General features: G+C 42.3%; 1 protein-coding gene across 3 annotated transcripts in view; it reads left to right on the forward strand.

The window, feature by feature from the left end:
* The first annotated feature begins 1355 nt into the window (after positions 1-1355).
* The window catches only part of TEC (tec protein tyrosine kinase), a 137290-nt gene continuing 118845 nt past the window's right edge, over positions 1356-19800 (forward strand). The window contains exon 1 of one of the 3 annotated variants that reach the window (XM_050790138.1): positions 1356-1468. The gene's annotated coding sequence lies outside the window, so the exon portion shown is untranslated. Of the gene's footprint in view, positions 1469-5648; positions 6539-19800 lie in introns of those variants that run through there. The other 2 variants (XM_050790140.1, XM_050790139.1) reach the window with 2 other exon arrangements.

Raw genomic sequence — 19800 nt, forward strand, 5'->3', positions numbered from 1 at the left:
TTACTTGCCTGTTGATTATGTGAGACAAGTAACAAATGTTAAGAAGCCATGCTTGCTCATTTCTGCTTGTCAGCATAATTTCACACAGCCCCTGACTCTGATCATCTGCAGCTGGCGGAAAGATGCTTTGAAGACAAAATGAGATAGAACACAGGATCCCCCACGTCTCTTGCCTGAGTCCTTCTTGCCTTTTACTGCACCTAAGATAAAGTCTGATGAGGTTAGCGATTATGCTTCTGTAATCTATAAACAGATGTACTCTTAAGCCCAAACTGTGATGTGCTTTTACACATAATGAATCTTCATCAACTGTTTCTAAATTGAGAAGGGAAGTTCTGTGTTGGAGGGATCTGCTAGAATCTCTAAAAGACTCCTTCAGGGCTGTAGGCCTCCATCTCTAGTCTTCAGTAAGACTTCTGAATCAAACTTTCATTCTTTAACAGCTTGATTTTTAAACTTGAGACAATCACTTGTTGTCTTTCTCCTACACTAGAATAAACGTTCCCTAATGGCGGAGCCCTTGCCTCATCTTCCCCAGGCATGGGAACAGTTCCTGGTATAGGATGCACACAGATTTTGCTGATTCAGGATAGCCGTGGATAACAGTGGAGACCACAGAGGAGGAAGACCTGGATTTGAAGCCCAGCTTCTCAACCCAGCTTCTCAATTTACTAGTTGGGTGACATTAGGCGTTATTTAGCTTCTCTCTGCCTCACTTGCATCGTACGTGAAATGGGGGATTCTGATAATATCAGAGAACTTTTAGTACATGTGAAGTACCTAGAACAGTGCCTGACACACAGTTAAGTCTTATATGTGTTTTCTACTCTTCAGCAAGTTTAATGTTAACACATTAATAGTGCACGTGACCCTCTAAGTGTATCAGATATGCACTGCTGCCTCGGGTTTCACAGGAAAACCACTTACTCTTTTGGTAAAACAGGCTTCATGGCTCCACTGCCCCGCGTCACCCGCCTGGCCTCCCACTACTTAGCGGAAGGGGAGGTGAGGTACCTAATTCCGACAGGCTCCTAGTCTTCCACAGGTGGCACTGCTCAGGGCTCTCCTGGCTGGGGGCGTTCGAGCCTCGAGGGGCGGTTCTCCTGGGATGGGAAGCCTGGGGCTAGGGAGGCTCAACACCGCCCCTAGAAACCTAAGGGACGCTCCCTGAAACTCACCAGGACGCACTTCCGACCCATTCCGGTCACTTGCCTTGCAATCGCCGCAGGGCTGCGCAAACCTGCCACCCAGGGCCTAAGTGACAGGGGCGGGGCGATCGAGGACTGGGCGGGCCTGCACGATCAGGGGCGGGGTCGGGCTTCCACTGGGGGAGCAATCGGGGCGGGACGATCAGGGGGCGGGGCGGGGCGCTTTGCTCTGGACTCTAGGGAGCTAGGCTCCGGACTTCGCGGCACAGACTGCACCCCGCAGTCTCCCCAGGTTCGCGCAGCCGCCGCGCTTCAGCCAGGTAAGGGCGCCGCGGGCCGGCTGGGGCAGCCCTGGGAGTGTGGTACTTCGGGCGGGGACGGGTGGGGACGGGAATGAGCGCTGCAAGAGGTGGCTTCCACACGCCCCTCGAGGAACGGAAACGGGGAAGGATTTTCTCCCCTCCGTGCCACAGTGAGCGCGGGAGCGCCGTGTCTAGGTCTCCTTTTTCGGTCCGGGAAGGAGGGACAGGTGCGCACCGTGGCGCAGCCTCCCCTTCCTGCCGGCGGTCGACTCTCCACCTCACCAACTCCTGCGCTGACTTCTCCTAAGGAACACCCGCCCCTTTTTCCTGAAGTTCCAGGCCCAAGGCCGCCCCGCAGCAAGTTCAGCGTTGGGGTCACGTCCCAGCGGCGGGCAGGGCTGCTGCCTCCTCTCGGGTTGGGCGGCGGCTCGATATTGATTGAAATTTGGCAGTATCGGCCAAGATGTTCCGCAGTTGCACGTGTCCGAGTGCCGCACCCAGTCAAGTTTACGTTTTCTTCGCCACCCCATCCCCAATTCCCCGCCCACCTCGCTCCGGGAAGTTGTGTTTCAATATTGAAAACAGGTGCCCTGCAAAGATATGTACTTCTTGGAAAAACTAGTGCCTTGACCTGGGAGTGTGCGCTTTCCTAATTTTCTTTAATCCTAAATTTCTTGTGGATTTTATTTTATTTTCCCGTGGACGTGTAACATGGTGGTGTGTACCACGTTTGGAAACAATCTCATCCATTGCTATTCTTTGGAACCTGGAATATTTGATTCGAAAGATTGATCTTAATGTTAACTTGGAACAACAGGATGGCTGGTGGCTAAGTGGATTTGAAGATTATCCAAAACAGTTATAAGTTTTGCGTGTATTCCTTGTAGTTTCCAGTGAATGCTCATTTTCCTCTTGGGAAATTCTAAGAATTTACTCACTTCTAGATTATTCTCTACTAAAGAGCTGGGGAGAAACAAACCAGCGGATCTCCCAAATAAAGTTTGGGGTATAACAGTTTTAGATCTTGACACTGGTAGCTGCTTACTCTGCAATAATCACCTGGAGTAAGGGATATTATGATTTATTTCTAAGGGGAAAATAGAAGTCTGGGTAACTTTCACATTATGTATTTGAAAGTATTTTTTGGTTTAGTTACATTTTCAATGTTTACGAAAGACTTACACTTTCCTCATACTCCAGTTAATCTGATCCATATATTACACTCTTGCCAACGCAGATACTGTGGTGTGTTTATGTTAATGATCTTGACTCTTCTCACAAGAGTGTGTACATTCTGGTCTGTGAAACTGTATAGGCCAAGTGTTGTAAACTCATGCAATCAGCGCTCTACTCTAGTTGGCAATACCTTTGCCCCACATAGGTCCAACTAGAATTTTCACATCTTCCCAAATAGGAAAGGATATAGAATATTAATGTATGCTCTATCATTTTCAACCTACTTTATTCTTTATCAAGATAATCATGTTTTCTCAGCAGCTAGTTACTCAAGGGCAGGAGCTATGTTTTACCAAACCATGGAAAATAAAGCTCAGAGAATGGCAGCCTTTGCTTCCTTAAGTTGATCCTTGACAGGGAGGTTGGAAGGGTTGTGAGCAGCGTCTGGCCTACTTCTATGCTTGGGGAAGAATTACTGGCCTCTCTGCCTTCCTCCGGGCATCCAGAGTGCTGGGAGACTGGGCTTTGGGCCTCCAGCCACACCTCTGCCTACAGGTTCCTCCCGGTTGACCAGGTTGGTGCCTCTCCTCCCTACCCCAGCTCTTCCAGCTCCTTAGCTTCCACCCCACTCCTCCCAGATTCTCACCCCTAGAAGAATCACCATATTGTTCAGGGCAGGTGTACTTGGTCTGCAGAGTCAGCATGAGTGTTGGTCTTCAGCATGGTGCTGGTTCCCCATAGATGCTCTTTAGATGTCTGTTGCTTCAGAGCCTTTATTATGCTCCCTTCTTGTCCAGTCTACAGCAGGCAAAGTGGAGTTACTGAAGTCAAACCCAGATCAACTGTCTTGGGGGCCAGCTGCCTTGGTTGGACTAATTATGATCATAAATTGGGCATTCAAGTCTGTTGGAAAAGAGTGAAATTGGCTCATGGTCACTGGCGATTGTAAAATTATCCTGTATGATGTAGTTATGCTATTATAAAAGGTTTGTGGAAAAATAAGAAACAACCCAGAGGGGAGGGGCTTAGTAGTCACCTCCACCTCCAAACACGCCTCTGCTTGGGCTTGCTTTATTGTCAGTACCCCAGCTCAACCAATTCTTCTGGGATTGGATTGTAACAATTAATTTCCCCACCATGTTTGACTGCTCAGAGCTGAGATGACCACAGCTACTGTAGTCTAGATGTAGAAAATTACATATTCTTTTGTTTAGAGAAACAAGGATGGGCTTTTTCAAAACAGATTGTTATTAGGAAAACAAAGAAAAAGCAAACAAATGTAAAAATGTGTGGGCACAGAAGCCAAAGTTTGTTTTGTTATGGTTTATAAACTTCTGTCCAAGTTACATTTCTCCCTTTCCAGAAACAACCATTTGTAATTCTTTGGCATTTGTTGCTTGTAGTTGATACTTCTTGAATTTTTCAATTTTAAGCATTATCTGTTGACTTCCCACTGTGGAAGATGATGAGTTGGCTCTCTTTTTCCCTCCAACCCCCAACACAAGTACAACTTCCCTATTTTCCCATTCTTGCAGTCGTTAAAACAGAATATTGAATAATGGTTAGATCAAAATTCACAGCTAAGCCAAGCATAACTTTTTTTTTTTTTTTTTTTTGAGATGGAATTTCGCTCTTGTTGCCCAGGCTGGAGTACAATGGCACGATCTTGGCTCACCACAACCTCTGCCTTCTGGGTTCAAACAATTCTGCCCCAGCTTCATGAGTAGCTGGGATTACAGGCATGCGCCACCACACCCAACTAATTTTTGTATTTTTAGTAGAAATGGGGTTTCTCCATGTTAATCAGGCTGGTCTCAAACTCGTGACCTCAGGTAATCCACTCACCTTGGGCTCCCAAAGTGCTGGGATTACAGGCGTGACTAAGCGTAACTTTTTATTTTTCTTGGAGTTAATAATGGATTTGTTTGTTTATTTTATTTATTTTGTGCTCTTCATTGATTAAACCCACAGCTCTTGGCCAGTTTTCCAAATTCTCCCTCAATTGACCAGGTATTTTGTCAATTTCGTTTTCCTGATGAAGCTGTTCCTGAGCCTACTGGCTTGCTATAATCCAGACTGGGTGCCTTCGGTACTTCGGCACACTTGTCACTCCAAGGGCTCCCTTTGTTATCACTCTGGAGATTCTCATCATTTGTCTCTTGTGTTGGATCTCCTGGTACCTGTAGCACATGTCTTCCTCAGTCTTAGTTGACTCCCTTCTTTTGGCAGAGCCCATCCTAAAGGAGCTTTCTGGAGTAGGATGCCTAGAGGTCTACTTTTCTGAGACTGTAGATGCCTGAAAATATCTGTTTTCCACTGACAATTGATAGTTTGGCTGAGTGTAGATTTCTAAGATGGCAATTTTGAAGGCCTTGTTCTATTGACTTCCACTTTGTGGTATTGCTGTTGAGAAATTTAGAACTGTACTGATTCCTCAGCTTTTTCTTGTAATTTGTGTACAGATTACAATTTTCTGGGTCCTCTCTGGAAGTTTATAGAATTTTCTCTTGGCATCCAGAGTCCAGAAATTTCACGACGCTGTGCCTAGATTTGGGTCTGTTTTCATCCATTCTGTTGGGCTCTTTGAATCTGGAAACTTTCATTCTTCAGTTTGGGAAGTTTTCTTAAATTATCTCATTAGTAGCCAGGCGTGGTGGCTCATGCCTATAATCCCAGCACTTTGGGAGGCCAAAGCAGGCAGATCACCTGAGGTCAGGAGTTTGAGACCAGTCTGGACAACATGGTGAAAACCCGTCTCTACTAAAAATACAAAAATTAGCCGGGCATGGTGGCTCACACCTGTAATCACAGCTACTCAGGAGGCTGAAGCAGAAGAATCACTTGAACCCAGGAGGCGGAGGTTGCAGTGTGCTGAGATCGAGTCACTGTACTCCAACCTGGGCAAGAGTGAGACTGTGTCTCAAAAAAAATACACACACACACATATATATATATATATATATCTCATTGGTAATTTTTTCCTGCTCTATTTTTTGTGTCTATGAGGAACTCATATTGTTTAGATATTGGCTATTTTGGACTGGGCCAAAGATAGGTTTTTCATGACTGTAATCATGACTATTTAAAATCAAAATCTCTATTTTTTTGGTTGCCTGAATATATACATATGTATCTGTATGTGTGTGGTTTGTGTGTCTATTTCTTTCTGGTTTTTGTTTTATAGTGTCAGTGTCTTTTCTTTTCTCCCTGAGAAGCTTAATGATTTTTTGGAGCAACTTTTTTTTCTTCCTGCACAGGTTCAATTTCCCTAGTGGCTTTTGTCTTTTCATTTGTTTCGGTTTCTTATCTTTCATGTTAGAGGTTTTCCTTGTGTAACTAATGCCTTTGGTTATCTGCTTATACTTGAGAGGGGGATTAAAAAGCAGAAGATCTGGGGTTCAGGCAGGGTGGCTCATGCCTGTAATCCCAGCACTTTGGGAGGCCGAGGTGGGCGGATCACTTGAGGTCAGGAGTTTGAGACCAGCCTGGTCAACATGGTGAAACCCTCGTCTCTACTAAAAATAAAAAAATTAGCCAGGCACAGTGGCATGTGCCTGTAATCCCAGCTACTCAGCAGGCTGAGGCAGGAGAATCGCTTGAACCTGAGAGGCTGAGGTTGTAGTGATCCGACATGGTGCCACTGCACTCCAGCCTGATGACACAGGGAGACTCTGTCCCAAAAAAAACCACAAAAAATGCTGAAGATGTGGATGAGCTTGTTGACCGGGGAATTCATGGTAGGGGGATCTGGCTGGGCTTTTATGTGGGGAACCTCTGTTGTCGTTACCTCTTAGGCTGGTGAGAGTCCTCAGAGAAGGCTTTTCCAGTCTTGCCCCCAGAGATTGACGGAGAGCCTGGTTGCCAGTAATTTGGGAACTAAGTGGAGAAGAAGACTGGAAGTCTCAGCATCCAGTAAGCAGATGTGCATATAACCCTTCTACGCTGTTTGTGTACAGACTCCCTGAAGGGTGAAGGAGTAGGGAGGAAACTCCAGGTTTTTTGCTGGGGTAGAGAAGGGGCAGTCACTTAACTGCTTGGAGTGGCCAAAGGGATCTGTGAGATCCAGCTTTTTAAAAAGACTTTAAAAAGTCACTAATTTTTTAGCCCACTCCTCTTTTTATAGAGGGTTCAATTGCCTTTAATTATTTAACCTTTTGGAGATTCCATGGTGTAAATCATTATTTCTTGGCTTCTGCTTATTCCACCAAAATGTTTTTGCTATTGTCTCTCCACTCATTCTCTCCATCCTTGCTGATTTATACATGAAATAAAAAAAATTCTTTATTGTCATTGTCTTAGGCTTTCAGAAGGGAGAGAAAGTAGAGGTTTTTGTCCAGTCTGCTAATAGTGGCTGGAATATAATTTCTTTACCAATTTCTATCCAGAGACTGGCACCATTCAGTCATAGCAGTGTGTTGCCATTTTCCCCTTCCTCTACCCATTGGAAACATTTTCGGATCAGGCTGGGCTGCTGAGTCCAGTTTGGACCTCAGATGCCTTCATATACAACTCCAAGTGTCCACTACCAATTGATCATAGTGGTCATAGAGGGCAAAACCTATATCTTAGGTTGGGTGGTACATAGGTTACTGGTCATAGAGCCCTTGTTCCTGTTTCTTTCTTTCTTTTTTTTGGAGGGGAGACAGAGTCTCGCTCAGTCACCCAGGCCGGAGTGCAGTGGCACGATCTCAGCTCCCAGGTTCAAGTGATTCTCCTGCCTCAGCCTCTAGAGTAGCTGGGCTTACAGGTGTGCGCCACCACACCTGGCTAATTTTTATGTTTTTAGTAGAGACAGGGTTTCACCATATTGGCCAGCCTGGCCTCGAACTCCTGACCTCATGTGATCTGCCTGCCTTGGCATCCCAAAGTGCTGAGTTTACAGGCGTGTGCCACCGCCTGGCCTATTGTTCCTGTTTCTTGAATTCACTTTGTTTAGGATGACTCTGCCATCTCGACCTCTGAATGTTTTACCTTTCAGTGAAGTGCAGCTTCTGTAAGTCCAATATTATTTTAATGTGAAAGATGGGATTGGTGTCATTGATGGCCATGTGGCCTCAATGGAAATTATCATTATTTCCTTCTGGAGGTCAGTTTATCACACAACTGCCTTACCAGCAGCAGCACCCTTACTTCCCTTTTCCACTTGTGCCCTTCTTGGAATGTGCACCAAGTTCCTGTTTCTGGCTGGGCTGACCTACCCTGCCGTTTGTGGATGATCACAACTTTTCCAACGTTATTTTATCAGTTGAGTCATTCCTCAGGCTCCCTTAATGGCCTGTGAACTTCCAGCATGCTCTCCCAGTTGCTTTGTAACATCAGCATTCTTTATGGTTACACACATGATGACAAGAGTCAATTTCCACAAAAGTAGGAGGATAATTGTTCCTAAGTCATCTCATCTGTGCGGAAAAAGCAAAGCTCTTATCTTCCCATGATGGCAACTATGCATTGGCAATACAGAAACCAGAAGTGCTGGCGACTGTGACAATGGAGTGAGTGCAGTAGTGACTTTATCTCTGGAGGATGACAGGTGGTTTAAAAGGCTTTTTCAGCAGGTACCACTAGGCACCATTGTGAACAAAAGCTTGGCTAGTAGGGATACTGCAGAGCTCATTCCTCACACTGTGCTTCCACAAGCATCCTTCCCTTTTCTAAACAAAGCCTTTGAAGTCATTGGAACCTCCCTTTTCCATGCAGTATAGTTTTTCTCTAATGTGCTACGTCTTCACAGAAGTTCTTTCCTAGGGAAAGCATAGTACCAAGCAAGTACTTAATATACTGAATGACTTTTCTAGATAATTTTGGACACTTTACAGTTAAGAAAAAATGATATTTGAGCCAAGTGTGGTGGCTCATGGCTGTAATTCTAGCACTTTGGAAGGCTGAGGCAGGTGGATCACTTGAGGTCAGGAGTTCAAGACCAGCTTGGCTAATATGATGAAACCCCATCTTTACTAAAAATACAAAAATTAGCCAGGTCTGATGGCACGTGCCTTTAATTCCAGCTACTGGGAGGCTGAGGCAGGAGAATCTCTTGAACTTAGGAAGCAGAGGTTGCAGTTAGCTGAGCTCGCACCACTGCTCTCCAGCCTGGGCAACAGAGCAAGGCTCCGTCTCAAAAAAAAAAAAAAAAAAAAAAAAAAAAAAGATAATTACCCAAGTTGTACCCAACAATCTAAATTCTCTAAATTCTTGATTAGGCTTTCATATCACTTTGTCTATATATGGATTGAAATATAGAGCATTCAATTTAAGTTTTCTTAAGTGTATTGTTTCTTGTATTATTTAGAAATACTCTTCACTAAAAACATTCTTGAAACGACAACATACATTATTATCATTATTTTCCATCCATGTATTTCTTCTTAGCATAGTGTTATGATTATCTTGGTTTTTATGGCTACAAGGAATGGCTTTTGGAGGAGGGAGGGAAGTAAGTATTCATTATGTTATCTCATCAGTTTTATGTTTCTAAAGGAGGAACACTTTTGTTTGGATTTCTACAATATATACTTTTTCCTTTTGTAACTATATGTCATTTGTTTTTCAAGGTTAAAGCTTTTAACCTTGAAATGCTTACAATAGAGTATCAAAGTGACAAACTTTAACTTGTCATATACTATATGAGATACTTACAATGCGAAACTCCCTGTCAAGTATCCCATTCTTTTTATTTTTAATTTTGGTGACATTATAATGTGATTTAGTAGGAAAAACCTTTGATTTTTCTTCTCTTATCCTGCGTGGAATTCCAATGATATCTTTTGTTACTATGAAACATCTTATCCTGCGTGAAATGTTCCAATGATATCTTTTGTTCCTTAGAAACTCTTAATGTCCTCATATACTCCTCAATATTATGTTTCAACCACATGACTGCCCCCAAAATGAAACTGGCTTTTTTTCTTATAAGAGTGATTTAAAGTTTCATTTTTCTGTCAATATGATTTAAGCATGCAATAAAGTTAGTTTTTACCATTAGGGTTATTTTTGTTTCATAGAAGGCAGTTGATTTCTTCATTTTCCTGCTTGGGTGATAAAAATGCGTGATCCTTTAACCATGCAGGGAAACTGAAAAACAATTTAACTGGGTTTGAATGCTGTCAGACATGTAAATTTAGGTATACATGCTTCTAAATTTTTTTAAGGATTGTGAGTGTCTTTGTCACATACTTAAACTAGTTATAGAAGCATTGCACGAAATAATTCTTGTTCATAAGTTCTGGAGTCCTAGCCAGAAGACATTTTTTAGGCTCAGAGCTGTTGACACACCCTCTTGCTTCCCCCAGGCAAAAGTTCGATCTTTGGGTGCCACCAAGGTTCTCAGACACCTGGTGTGCTCCTTGGACTCTCTTTGCCATCATTTAAAAAAATTGTCATTTTCTAGAGTTTTATATATTCCTTGTTAGAAGACGTAAACAATATTGAAGCTTACAAAGAAGAAATTAAAAATAACCCTGACACCATTCCAGAGAGAATCTTTGTGAATCCCCTTACCGTCATCTCTATTATCATCTGACTTTTAATAAATCTTTAGCAATGTTCTAGAAAATAATTAAGGAGCATTATGTTACAACTGTTTATGTAACTCCAAATTCTATAATCTTTATTTATACACTGATAGTTACTTTATGACATTGTAATTAGTCCATGCATAATTTTCTTTGGGTAATTCTCTCATGTTAGCATACAGTGGCATTTTGAGCCACTCCCCAGTTGTTGGACATTTAGATTTTTTTTTTTCTTTTTTTTTTGTTTTAGAGACAGTCTTGCTCTGTTGCTTAGGTTGGAGCGCAGTGGTGCCATCATCATAGCTTACTGCAGCCTCAAACTCCTGGGCTCAAATAGAAGGTTTGAGCTTCAGCCTCTGGCTTCAACCAGAAGCTGCAGATGCATACGACTGCACCCAGCTCATTGAAACAAAAATTAAGTAGCGATGAAGTCTTGCTGTGTTGGCCAGGTTGGTCTCGAACTCCTGGCCTCAAGTGATTCTCCCACCTCGGCCTCCCAAAGTTCTAGGATTACAGGTGTGAGCCACCACACCTGGCTGATTTCTAGCTTCTATTCATCAGTTTTAGAAAGTCATAAAATAACTCAGTAGCTATGTGAAGTTTCCATTTTTCTTTTTTGACCTTTTAGAATAACAGTATCTCTGTTATGTGAGGACAGGAAGAGCCAGAACGCTTGAGGCCATGTTACATACCCAGTTATAGGTCAGATAAAACTAGAAGAACCTGACAGGTCATTTGCAGAGGCTGTGTTCTTGTTGGTAGTGTGTGCAGCCTCATTTCATCTTATTGGATATCTATAGGAAAAGTTTCCAGGAATCAGTAACAAAACATGGAAGAGTTGTTATGTAACTGTGCAATGACATTTGACCTCAGTACCTGGTCTAAGGTTTATGAAACTTTGTGTGACACGGGAAGGCATCTTATGTCCTCAGGAAATTCCAGCCTTCCTATCCATTGCCCCATTTCTCTACTGCTTGGGTAATCAGGGCTCAGTAAGGTATGCAAGGCAACCAGCAATGTTAGAGAATTTTGCATTAATGTAGTGTCTTGATAAGAACTACAGTAGAGTGAGCTCCTGTTCAGATTTTTCCTTTGACATCTTTCTCTCTCTTTTTCTTTCTTTCTTTCTTTCTTTCTTTCTTTCTTTCTTTCTTTCTTTCTTTCTTTCTTTCTTTCTTTCTTTCTTTCTTTCTTTCTTTTTTCTTTTTCTTCTTTCTTTCTTCTTTCCTTCTTTCTTCTTTCTTCTTTCTTTCTTCTTTCTTTCTCTCTTTCTTTCTTTCTTTCTTTCTCTTTCTTTCTTTCTTTCTCTCTCTCTCTCTCCTCTCTCCTCTCCTCCCTCCCTCCCTCCCTCCCTCCCTCCCTCCCTCCCTCCCTCCTTCCTTCCTTCCTTCCTTCCTTCCTTCCTTCCTTCCTTCCTTCCTTCCTTCCTTCCTTCCTTCCTTCCTTTTTTGAGACAGAGTCTCACTTTGTCACCCTGGCTGGAGTACAGTGGCATGATCTCAGCTGTCTGCAATCTCTACCTCCTGGGTTTAAGTGATTCTCATGCCTCAGCCTCCCGAATAACTGGGACTGTAGGCATGTGCCACCATGCCCGGCTAATTTTTGTATTTTTAGTAGAGGTGAGCTTTTGCCACGTTGGCCAGGCTGGTCTCGAATTCCTGACCTCAAGTGATCCGCCGGCTTCAGCCTCCCAAAGTGCTGGGATTAGAGGCATGAACTACCGCGCCCAGCCCCTTTGTCATCTGTCTAGATATCATGGTCTAATGTTTAAAGCCTTGGGTGGATTTCTTTTTTCTTAACTTTTATTTTAGGTTTGGGGGTACATGTGAAGGTTTGTTACATAGGTAAACACGAGTCATGGGGTTTTTTGTACATACTGTTTCATTACCTTGCATGGATTTCTAAGTTAACTATTAACTGGAATTATTTTCCTGTACTTCAGGTTTTGCATCTATTCAACAAACTATAATGACACATAATTAACAGTTCACTTCAGAAAGATTCATAGCCTAATGCTTGTAAAGAACTTTGAGCTTCTCTGAGAGTGTTTTATACACAGTGATGAACAAGGAGATGGCTTGTTCTACTTGGCAAAGGGCAAGTATATTATGCCCATTTTATAGATGAGAAAAGAGAGCCTCATAGAAGATAATGGTTCGCTTAGACTCATGGTAAATTTAATGTAGTGTCTGTAGGAATTTTCCTTGGACTTTGTGGAATGAATGAACTCTAAAATAAATTCTGCATGAGTGTATGTGTTGGGCAAGTGGATTTATACTGTTTTAAGCAAATACAACATTTTGGAGGAGAGGATGCCCCTTTGAAAGAGGGGAACCATGTTAGACAAATTCACTAGAGTTCTTAAAGAGAATTAAATCAATAATCAGGGAAGCCAGGGATAAACTGATTTTCCAAGTGATTTGAAAAGACCCCACACAAAGTCTGGTAAGTAAATTTAGTCAGCAAGAAGTTGGGAAAAATATTTTTGAAAATCAGGACTCAGGAGAGGGCTAAAAGACGAACAAAGGTTAGGCACAGTTGGACATCTCTCAGAATGTTTATCAGAATACAGATATGATTGAACTAGTCTAGTTATTATTTTTAAAATAAATTACATACCAGAGGGAGTATACAGTCTACATGAACCCTTTGGGACATGAAAAAGCTGAACAGTTGATCTCAAGTCTATGCAAAATGGCAGAGAAATAAAGAATGCATTTAGGGCCAGACGCAGTGGCTCTCCTGTAATCCCAGCACTTTGGGAGGCCAAGGTGGGCGGATCACTTCAGGTTAAGGAGTTTGAGACCAGCCTGGCCAACATGGTGAAACCCTGTCTTTACTAAAAATACAAAAGTTAGCCAGGTGTGGTGGCACATGCCTGTAATCCCAGCTACTCAGGAAGCTGAGGCAGGAGAATTGCTTGAACCTGGGAGGCAGAGGTTGCAGTGAGCGAGATTGTGCCACTGCACTCCAGCTTGGGTGACAGAGTGAGATTCCATCTAAAAAAAAAAAACAACAAAAAAATACATTTAGATAAAATGAATCTATCTGTACATGCAGATGTACATTCCAATGTTTGATTCAAGAAAGAGATTCAGATATTATAAAGTCTTAACTGAAAACATTCACTAACTTTATGACTTGGAACAAAAATTTCTAATGTTAGTTGTTGGCACAAATAATTAATTAAATGCCAGTTTTACGCATTTTCATGTTGCTTCAGCATCTAAGATAATTTTTTCACTGCTCATTAATGTGTCTTAAAGACATAACAGATTTAAAGAAAGCAAATAAATTTATCAATGGTATAGAAGATTGAGGAAAATACTTCCATCCAACTTTTCAGTCTAGAAAGATAAATGAGGAGGCGTGTGGACAGGGTGCACCCTCTTGTACTATGGCAAACTGAGCTAAATAACACAAAGGAAATCATTTGCACCTTCTTTATTCCCAAGTAATAAACATCCCAAATATCTATTGGGCATATATGATGTGCCAGGCTCCATGCTAAGCTCTTTACATAGAGTATCAGGTTTAATCCTCCAGGCAGCCCTTTAGGGTAGGTAAGATTACTTTCAGTGTTTTACAGATAAAGAGACTGAAGTTCAGGGAGGTTCTGTAACACTTGGTAAGTGGTAAGTGGTGGAGCTGGAGTCCAGAACTCTGCTGAGCTAGCTCCATTCACTGAGCTATGCTCCTCCCCTCTCTCTGTCATATTTTCCCTCCTTGTAAACAGAGCTGGACAACCTAGAAGGAAATATGAAGGCCTGCTTCAAATAAAACCAAGCAGTCAGTTTCTCTGGATATCGCCCCAAGCCCCTTAACTCTATAGGTCTTAAGATGTCCTCACAGCAGCACTGTTGAACAGAAATATTCTATAAGCCACATATGTAATTTAAAATTTTCTAGTAGTCACCTTAAAAAAGGAAAAAGCAACAATAATATATTTCATGTAAACCATATATAAAAATATTATAATTTCATGTAATCATGTAAAATTATTGAGATACTAGAAATAACTCGGGAGAAATACAGTACAGGACATCTTTTGTAACGCAGCAGATAGAGTGAAATGTAGTTCTCCCAAACAATGAGGTTGTGATTAATGGAAAAAAATATTATTTACTGCTTAAGTTTTACATTTTAAATTCATGTTTATTAAAATTGAATAAAAAACGTGGTTCGCCATTCACACTGGCTTCATTTCAAGTGCTCATTAGCTGCTAGTGGCAAGTGACTGTCGTATTGAACAGTGCAGCTCTATAGCAAAAGCTACTCTCCGTCTCCTAAGGACCGGGGACTCCTAGACACTCCATGCCCATCCCTAACTCCTGATTCCTCTCAGCATCCATTTTATTTTCCCTGCCTATGCCCAGAACTGCTATATATAATGTGCAGGTTATATACTACAAAATTCTGAGATGGCGTTTATATTGTAGACTCAGTGGATTTGCTTATTTACTGCAACAGTTTTTAGGAAGATAGAAGTAAAGTTTTTTTTTTTTTTTTTTTTTTTAAAAGGAGGAGTGCAGTGGCCGGACCTCAGCTCACTTTCCCGGGTTCAATTTATGCAAAAATACTTTTTTTTTTTTTTTTTGAGTAGAAAGTCTCACTCTGTCGTGATCCCCCGTCTCGGCCTCCCAAAGGCTGGGAGTGCAGTGGTACAAATTTATGCAAAAATACTTTTTTCAGAGACAAAGTCTCACTGCAGCCTTGCGACTGCAGCCTTCGACCTTCCAGACTCAAGCGATCTTCCCTCCTCAGCCTCTCTAGTGGCTGGGACTACAGGCAGGCACCATCACTCCTAGCTAATTTTTTTTTTTAAGGTTTTGTAGAGACAGGGTTGTGTCATGTTGCTGAAGCTGGTCTCGAACTCCTAGGCTCAAGAGATCCACCTGCCTCAGCCTCCCAAAGTGCTGGGATAACAAATGTAAGCCATGCTTACATAATAATTACATAATAATGCCCAGCCACAGAGGCGTTATTTTTAGCAGGGTGGGCGGTGGATTGTAGCCTTTCTGTCTCTTCCTCACATTCTGGCAGTTGGTCCCATGGCATTGTTCTGTTGTATGTTCAGCACTACTCCAGTCCCTGCCTGTGGCTGAAAGGGTAGAAGCAGCCTCAGTCAACCTCTCCTCCTCCAGAAATACTGTCACAGAGCCATAGTCATTCTTCATGGTAGCTTACCTTGGAGCCATATGTGTGTTACTCATAATTATATTCCCAGTGCTTAGTGAACAATAGGTGCTCAGCATGTTTATTGATTTGAATTGTTATCTTAGCTTTGACTCAGTATTTGGGCCTCTGCATTGTGTCCTCAGTTGTCCTTAATGATATGTGACCCAGGGCTGATTTATTCAAATGCTGACCTTGCCCTCTCTTTCATGGAGTCACAGATCACCCTTCATGTGGTACCCTTGTTCTGATAATACTAATTGTCATTATTATTATTTTTACTAATAATAGCTGCCATTGATTGATCACTTACTTTGTGTCAAGCATGTGCTTAGCAATTTATGTAAATTATTTCATTTAATCTTCTCACAATATCTCTAGGAGGTAGGTACTATTTTACAATGAGGAACCTGAGTTACTGAGAAGTTATATTACTTACCTGAGGTCATTCAGCTAGTAAATGTCAAAGCTGACCTTTAAAACCAGTTCTGTCTGACTTCAAAGCTCTCTCAAGTGCCCTTTTGGTATCTGGGGCCTTCCCGACAAATGACTGTGCTGTAATGGACTGATTATTTGTCTGCCCAGACTTTCTTCTTTTGGGGAACTACTCTGTTCCCAATTCATGTGGTTTGGGTGGAGTTGACACTACCCAGGATGATCATGTAATTCAGCCTTGGCCAATCTGAGCAGTCCCTCCACTTGACCAAGTGATTGGCTCAGGGGTTAGCATGTACCCAGTCTGGCTCAATGGGACTCTTCTGCTGGCATTTAGGAAAGGGGGAACTCTTCCTCTGGGATTTAACCTGGAGTGATGTAACCTGGAGCTACTGGTGGTCATTTTTCCCTGCTCCACGGAGGAAGCCGCAGTATAAGAGAATGAGGCCGTGGAGTGAGAAGCAGCACTGCATGGTGGTGAGAACACATTCAGCATTGTTTGAAGTGCAGGAGTCAACTGTGCCAGGACTTCTCAATTATGTGAGCCAATATGTTCCTTTTGCTGTAGTTTGCTTAATTCTAATTATGTGCATTTGAAAGAACCCTGGTTAATACTATACCGACTTTTCAGAAGATGAGTATTTTTGTCTTGGATTCCCTATGCCATTGTCTGTCTGCCCTTGGTCATCCACTACTTTTTTGGCCTTTGTGCCTACTTGGTGCCTTGCAGGCCTTTCATCCCTGTAGACTCTGCACCATGTTCAGTTTGCTCTGTACCTTTTAGGTCAATAAGCCCTGCCCTAATGAAAGGAGGTCCTACACCCGACACCTCCTCACCAACAGCCCCCACCCCTCCATCCTGCCCTATGGCATAGCCCACAAATGGACCTGGGTGGGAAAAGGATTTTGCCATGAATGGAACATTAGAGAAATCTGTTCTTCATAGACATCAGAAAAATTACTCATTCAACCTACTCTTTGGATGCTGATCAAAGACTATTGAATGCTAACCTCATTTGGCCTCTGACACCATCTGGGATCTTAGCCAGTTTAGGCGGAGGCCTTACCTCTTATCCCCAGTTTTTTTGGCCACCAGCCTTTCTGATCGACTGTCTTTCTATGTACTGTCAAGCCTCCTATGATTTTAAACTTCCATTCTTCTGTTGGCTGCCTTCCCAAATCTTTCTGGTGGCCCTCTGAGAGCATTGTTCCACTGTGAATCAACCCTCCCACACTGCAGCCTCCCCAAAGAATAACAGCATTCCCTTCCCTGCAGCTCTCTCTGCCGTAACCTACTCCTAGCTTCCCTTTGCCACTTCTAGGGCATCACTTTTCTGCCTTCATGCAAAACCCCTTTGTCCTTTAGGGTTCAAGCCATTCATGCAGATACCCTCCTTGTCTCTCCTTTTGCCACCAACCTCTTTGTCATTCTCCCTGATTGACTCACCTGGTTCATGGTCATCTCCCAGCTCTGCTATCTCTGCATTCATAGATACAACCAACTTTTTATGTTTGCATTAGTTGTGTAGTTGTCTTGGGGATAGTTAATGGGAGTCATTAATCATGACAGGAGTGGAAAATAAGGGAGACTTCATAAAAGAGATTACCTATGATCAGGACCTTGAAAAATGAATAGGATTTCAACAGGTGGATAAAGAGGGAAGAGCCTTCCAGAGAGAACAACTCAAGCAGATACATAGGGATATGAAAAGGCCTGTTCTGTTTGTTTGCTTGAGTCCTGGAAAACAAGTGGTAGGAAAGGAAAAGGGAACTCAGATTGAACTGGACATGATTAGGCCAGGCTTGGTGGCTTACGCCTATAATCCCAGCACTTTGGGAGGCCTAGGCGGGTGGATCACCTGAGGTCAGGGGTTCAAGACCAGCCTGGTCAACATGGTGAAATCCCATCTCTACTAAAACTATAAAAGTTAGCTGGGTGTGGTGGCGCATGCCTGTAGTCCCAGCTACTTGGGAGGCTGAGGCAGGAGAATTGCTTGAACCTGGGAGGTGGAGGAGGTTGCAGTGAGCGGAGATTGTGCCACTGCACTCTAGCCTGGGTGACAGAGCAAGACTCTGTCTCAAAAAAAAAAAAAAAAAAAAAAAAAAAAAAAAAAAGAATTGGACATGATTACATTTATTTAGGATTGAGGAATGACCCTAAGGAGTATGCAGGTGGAAGAATGCAAGAGAAAGAACAAAAAGAAGAGGGGAATGATTATCTTTTAAATGACAAGATCAAAACTTTATTGGAGTGATTGTAAAAGGTGAGGAGGAGTAATTAAAACAGTTTAAGAAAGCTCATGATAAGACTGCGGGTTTTAGTGAGAAGAGATAGTAGAAGAAGAGGTGGAAGGATTTTCAGGACAGAGTAGTTATGAGGGAGTAGGGAGAAGGGTGGAGGATATGAGACAGGACAGCTGCTGCTTAGGAGAGGGGACAGATTGAGGCCCTGCCGGCGTGATGGGAGATTTTGAAAGGGTAGGATGCCAGGAGACGACAGCTACATACTAGATATGAATCAAGTTACTTAGCCTTTTTATTACCTTATGAATAAAAAGTAAGATAACTTACGTATTTCACAATAGTAAAAATGACTTACATTATGTAAGCCTCAGATGTTTCCCAAACTGTGTTTTATAGACTACAACTCTGGGAGATATTAACGAGGTTCAGGTGAAATAGAGTAAGTTCTATGATCGAGTGAGGTTGGGAAGTGCTGCAATCTACATGATTCACCTATTAAAGCCTCTGAGACATGCATACAAGGGACCAATTTGATGTTGTTTAACCCAGCTTTTCCCAAATATACTTGTCCATTCATTCATTTGTTCATTCATTCAACAAACGTGCAGTAAACGCATGCTATGATAGTATGTTTTGAGTACTCTGCTGGCTAATGATCCTAGAGTAGAGAATAAAGTCACCCAGTGTTCCTACACTTATGAGATTATGGTCTGATATAAGCACATGTTATCATCCCACAGCTCCTAGTGTTCTGAGGAACATGATTTGGGAAGCCTTGAGTTAAGGTATTTAATATTCCTTTTTGTTCTCTGGAATGGAATGACGTGGAGTGATTGTCTGCCTATATCTCTGCCTTTATGTCTCTATCTTACGTCAGTACCTCTGCCTCTTCACAGAATGTTTCCTGGACCTGCTGCCTTGGGCATGGATAGAGCTGATGACAAGGACACTTTCAGGTCTGGGAAGTTGCTGACTCACCCAGGATCACCCAGCTAGATAGTTGCAGAACCAGGGACAGAACCCAGTTCTTCTGGCTCTAGGTTCTGGTTCTGTGCTCATTTCTTTCTTGGTAAGAAGGAACAACTTGAAATGCCTGAAAATTAAAAAAAAAAATTAAGCAGACTCAACAGACTCAGTGAGATACTGTGGCTTTTGCCAATTTAATCAACAATAGCAGGGTTGACTTGAGTATCAGCAGCACCACCACTACCACTATCGTCGTCATCACTAATGCTGAGTAATTACTATAATCCAGGTGCCGTTTGAAGCACTTTATGTATATTTGCTTATTTAATTCTTACAACTCTAAGAAGTCATAATTATTACCCTATTTTATAAATGAGGAAGCGAGCTCAGACAGGTAATTGTCGGTGTTTATACAACTATTAAGGAGCAGAGCAAAGCTTCCATTCTAGGCTGTTTTCAGAGTCCAGGCTGTGAACTGCATTCTGTTATCTAGTGAAATGTTTTTTCTGCTTTAGTATTTTCCTCTGAGAATCAGTTGGTCTTTTCTCCCTTACATTTTAGCTTGCCTTGCTTCTTCCTCTTTGTAAAAACCAGATCTTAGAAAGGATCTGATTTATTTGTTTATTCTATGTCAGGTAACATTCATCCAATATTTACTTCTACTATTTCTTCTCTCTAAAACCCATAGTCTTATTATGAGCTTTCTGAAACCATTTTAATTACTCCTCCTCCCCTTTTGCAATCACCCCAATAAAGTTTTGACCTTGTCATTTACAATATCATCCCACCCCTCTTCTTTCTGTAATAAAGGCTGTTCTTTCTCTTACGTTCTTCCACTTGCAT

This window comes from Macaca thibetana, chromosome 5 (genome assembly GCF_024542745.1).
Source record: "Macaca thibetana thibetana isolate TM-01 chromosome 5, ASM2454274v1, whole genome shotgun sequence".
Taxonomy (NCBI): Eukaryota; Metazoa; Chordata; class Mammalia; order Primates; family Cercopithecidae; genus Macaca; species Macaca thibetana.